The following is a 5,646-nucleotide window of genomic DNA, read 5'->3' as shown; positions in this document are numbered from 1 at the left end:
GCGTGGCTTTTCACTCTGGGCCTGGCTCTCCACCTCCACCTGCACACCTGATCCACATTCCACTAATCAAGACACTGCAGTATATCAACCCGGTTCTTCACTTCACTTGTTGCCAGATTGTCAGCTTACCTCACTGGTATTTGCGCTGCGGCCCACAAGTCTCGTGTTATATATTCTGTTGTTTGTTTCTTGTGAGATCACTTACCTTGTCTCTCTTCAATTCAATTTTTTATTTCAATTTTATTTATATAGCGCCAAATCACAACAACAGTTATCTCACAGTACTTTTCATAAAAGAGCAGGTCTAGACCGTACTCTATGATGTTGCTCTCTGTGCTCAGGATCACTGCCTGCCTGGAAATCCTGCCCCTGCTCCACTCAGTTCACTGCTCGCATGGAAATCCACCCGCTGGTCTCTATGTGGATAATTTTAATATTTTCTGGCAAAGAATGTCTCTTTTTAAGACAGACGGACTTCACCCAAACAAACGGGGCTCAGAAATGTTAGCTGCGCACATACAGCATGTGGTGCGGTCCACACATGATTTACGTGAATGACTAATCATTCATGCAGCACACCTGGACACACCACCGCTCACTGAACAGATCTCTGCCTCACTGCCACAAACAACTGTCTCCACCTGCTGGCATGTAAAACTGTCTGCTCCCAGCGTTGTTCCACAGACTTCTATTCCTGTCATCACGCATAGACCAGTAAACCGAAATGTGCACATCCCACACAGAAATAATAGTAATCTCTTAAGGATTAGGACAACTGCACCAACTCCAGCACCCAGAACAAACTCATTTAAAATGGCTCTCTTCAATGTGAGATCACTTTCAAGTAAGACTTTTATCTTAAATGATTTTATCTTGTCTGCAAATCTAGATTTTATGTTTTTAACTGAATCCTGGTTGCAAATGAATGACTATAGCCAGCTAGCTGAACTGTGTCTGTGATGAATTTAACTCCTTTGAAGTTCTCATTCTTAAAGTTGGAGGGCTGCAACCTATCATATTTGTTATAATTTATCGCCCCCCAAAACTGCCTGGAGGATTTTTATCAACTCTGGTTTTAAATTATGACAGAATTGTTCTTTGTGGCGATTTTAATATTCATGTTGATGACCCCAACAATGTTAATGCAACTGACTTTTTAAATATAACCACTTCTTTTAACTTCAAACAACATGTCAAAGGGCAAACACATAACCGTGGTCATACACTGGACTTGGTTTTTACCCTGGGTGTCAGCATTTCCTCTGTGGAATTAGTGGACATGACCATATCTGACCACAGATCTATTGTTTTTAGCTGCGATTCGCCTGTTATTCATGCCGCCTCACCAAACTCCATGTGTTCTCGCATCTTTAATGAACAAAGTGTTTCAAAGTTTTGCGCATTCTTTCAGAGCCAAAGCCAACACCTGTCTGATTCCAACACCAACAATCTGGTCGATCACTTCAATCATATCTGCTTGTCGTCATTAAATATTACTGCTCCTCTAAAATCCAGTCTCGAAGTCCATTACCTCAGTCTGAAGGATTATTAACTACAATAACATGGTTAAGGATGCGAGAACACACTATTTTTCTGAACTCATTACTACACATAACACAATCCCAGGTTTCTGTTTAAGACTGTGGATCAGCTGGTAAACCCAAACCCTCCTTGTGCCTCAGCTCAAAGTAATGATGACTGTGAATTGTTTTTATCTTATTTTACCAATAAGGTGGTGTCAATCAGAGCCTCTATTACCCCCGCGGCCTCTTACTCAGAGGTTCCTCACCAGCAACAAGAGAGTTTTAACCAGTTTTATCCCATCGACTGGTCTGAGCTTTTAAAAACAGTATCACAAATGAGTGTCCTCCAGCCCACTTGATGTAATACCTACAAAATCTTTACTGAAAGTAATAGATTCTGTTGGGCCCCATTTGATCTCTGTTTTCAACAGCTCCCTATCTACGGTTGTGTCCCTGATTATTTTAAAACAGCTTGCGTGAACCCACTTTTAAAGAAACCTGGTTTAGATCCCTCCCTCCCACATAATTTTAGACCAATTTCAAAACTGCCTTTTATTGCAAAGATTTCTAGAAAGAATTGTGTCCAAACAGCTGCTCACTGTACTGGAAAATAACAAATTATTTGAAAAGTTTCAGTCTGGTTTTAGGAAGTACCACAGCACTGAGACTGCCCTGCTTAAAGTCACCAATGACCTTTTAATGTCTGCTGATGAAGGCATGTGCTCAGTCCTTGTACTCCTGGACCTTAGCGCTGCTTTTGACACCATTGATCACAACATCATGTTAGACAGACTGAGGCACTGGGTGGGGATCTCTGGTACTGCCCTAGAATGGTTTTCATCCTACCTGTCAAATAGGAAGTTTTGTGTGTCTGTAAACAACTATGTCTCCTCATTCTGTCCAGTTAAATATGGTGTGCCTCAGGGGTCGGTCTTAGGACCCATTTTGTTTTCCTTGTATCTGCATCCCCTTGGACATATTGTCCATAAACATGGCATTTCTTTTCATATTTATGCTGATGACATACAAATATACTTGCCCGTCAGATCCACAGACCCTGGAATGCTGAGTTCACTTAACAACGGCCTTTGTGAAGTTAAAAAATGGATGTCAAATAATTTCCTCCAGCTGAACTCAGACAAAACAGAAATCCTGGTCATCGGGTCTCAACAGATGTCAAATCAAATACTGCCATCTGCTGGTTCCCTAGTAAATCACATTAAGCCTGTGGCAAAGAACCTTGGTGTTTGGTTTGATAGTAATTTAAATTTCGAGCAGCACACCACAAAGCTTGTTCAATCATGTTTTTATCAACTTAAAAATATAGCTAAAATTCGATCTATGTTAACTTTTAAGGACACTGAGACCATTTTACACGCCTTCATCTCATCACCTGGATTATTGCAACAGCCTTTTCACCTGTTTAACCCAAAAATCTATTGATCGACTCCAGACTGTCCAGAACTCAGCTGCCAGGCTTTTAACCAGAACAAAGAAATATGACCACATTACTCCTATTTTAGCTTCATTACACTGGCTCCCAGTATGTTTTAGAATTGACTTTAAAATTCTATTGATCACTTTTAAAGCTCTTCATGGCCTCTCGCCTTGTTATATTTCTGACCTTTTAGTCCCATACACACCAGCACGTACCTTGAGATCCTCGGGCAGAGGTCTGTTGTCTGTTCCAGAGTCTCGACTGAAAACTAAAGGGGACAGAGCGTTTGCTGTCAGGGCCCCGAGGCTCTGGAACAGCCTGCCCGAGGAAATCAGGTCAGCTGAGTCAGTGAACTCTTAAGTCCCTTCAAAACATACTTTTATAGGAGAGCCTTTCCCAATCTATTTGACTTTATTTTATCCCTTTTATTTTATTGTATTTTACTAATTTTAGATTAATCTGTGTTTAGTCTTTTCAGTGTTTTCATGCTCTTATCTTGTTTTTTTGTATTATTCTTTACACTTGTTAAAGCACTTTGTAACTTGTTTTTGAAAAGTGCTCTACAAATAAGGATTATTATTATTATATTATTCCCTGGTCTGCCCTCTGCTCCGCTCTCACACCCCTTTTCAATAAACTTTAAATTCCCGGATTAAAACCTGCCCCTAGTCTGCTCTTGAGTCCGTTCACCTAGTCTGCCATTACAAGCTTGTTTCAAGTCATGCAAATTTACACATAAATAAAATAAAAAAGTCATTGGCACCTTTTCATGTTGCTTTTCTTTAAACTGTAGCCTACTTTGACTCTTTACTCCAGGATTTTCTTTGGGCCAGTAATCTACTTTTAATTTCGCTACATTTTCCATTCAACTTGTTTGTAATCTGCATTTTGCCTCATGACCTGAAATTAGCTGTCAGCCAGGCTGTGTGCAGTTACGTAGAAGTGCGCTGGTCTCTGGCGCATGTCACAGCATAGAGCCAGGCAGATGCAAACATTTAGAAAATCAGGCAAACACCTGTTCAGTTTATGGCTTTATTGTTCTAATAATACAACTGAAATCCAGTGAGAGCACACTATGGCACTGCTGGCCTGTTGGAAAGCTGCCTGCATTGCCCTCTAACAAGCCGGCAAGTGAAATACTTTCACTTTCCATTAACTCCTAGAAAATTGTATTTATTCTCTGCAGAGCAAATGTAGAGTTCACACTGTCACATCTAAGTAAGATGATCACTGGATTGATTCTGATATATTAAAAGTATCCTGTTGTTGAGCAGAGCCTCGCTTTCTTTTGATGGATCAGTATGTTTCTTTCACATTGGTTAGTATTTGTTTTATAGTGATGTCCGACGGTGAGTCCATAAACAGAATGTCACCGGTCAAACTAATCTTGGTTTTCACTCAGCAGCTACCCGCTGTTATTTATTTAGCAAACAATAATTTCTGAGATGCACATACAGAGAAATATGGGTGAATAAAACAGTCCTGTTGGGCTTTACGCATGACGCAGCTTCCTCTGTATGTAGGTTTACCTGCTTCAGTAACAAGCTGCTCCGTGTTACTGCCATAATAATTCTTTGCTTGTCAAGATTATTTAGATGCTTTAGGAAAAATCTGTATTGGCTGCCTGTGCTATTGCAAAGCAATAGGTTTGGTTGGCTACATGTCCATAATAAAAGATACAGGCAACAATAGTGGCTGGGCAGCAAACGTGATATTTAGGAGATTTAAAAAGGAAAGTAATTGTATTAAGCAGAAATAGCTATAACCCTGCGATGGACTGGTGACCTGTCCAGGGTGTACCCCACCTTTCGCCCGATGCCAGCTGGGATTGGCTCCAGCCCCCCACGACCCTGTACGCAGGATAAGCGGTTGACGATGGATGGATGGATGGATGGATGGATGGATGATGGATTAAATATATACTTTTACTTGAGAGGTTTTTCATTTATTTATCTTTTACTTTGTATGGGAGTAATTGTATTTTTTCTTGAGTAAAGATTTTGAGTAGTCTACCCGCCACTGGCCAGCAGCCCCAGCACTAGCACTGACATGGTGAACATGAGACAGACAGCAGAGATGAGGGCAATAACAGAGTCAAAGCCAGCACAGCCCAAAGCACCAGTTTATGATAAGATTGACGATGATATGGCTTATTTATTTATTGTAGTCAAGGGCTCAGCTGAGTTGATTGCTTTACTTTAGGAGAGTTAAAGAGGTGTTTCTAGTTTTGAAAAAGTATTTAAATGGCTCATTTAGTGATGGATAAAATTGGATAAAATTCTCAAGAATGCAGGAATAAAGGTCTCTAAAGACCCAGAGGCTGAGTCAAATGCTTTGTCTGGAGAGTGGGCTGACCAGGGACAAACTCCTGGGCCACTTTTTTGCCCCTGTCTGTGACCATCCTTGACCTTAAAAACCTGCGCCCCGAAGTGTACATGTGTCACTGCTACATGTCCATTAACAATTTTAATAAAAGTTCCATGGTTTTTATGGTAGGTAGGAAGTGGAAGAGTCTTCATAATCTCCCCTCGCCGGTCTATTCTCCATCTTCTGTCACTGCAAATACCCTTTTTCAGCCACATTAATAAGTACATTCTGTTTTCAAAAGTCATTACAAATGAGCAATTAAATGCTTTAAAAAAAAATATCGGGCCCCCGAACCCACCTAGCATTTCAGTGTCCCCC

The sequence above is a fragment of the Micropterus salmoides genome, unplaced genomic scaffold (assembly GCF_014851395.1).
Source record: "Micropterus salmoides isolate LMB-PRFRI ecotype aquatic unplaced genomic scaffold, ASM1485139v1 Ms_hic_scaffold_170, whole genome shotgun sequence".
In the NCBI taxonomy this organism is placed as follows: domain Eukaryota; kingdom Metazoa; phylum Chordata; class Actinopteri; order Centrarchiformes; family Centrarchidae; genus Micropterus; species Micropterus salmoides.
This window is presented reverse-complemented; position numbering follows the sequence as displayed.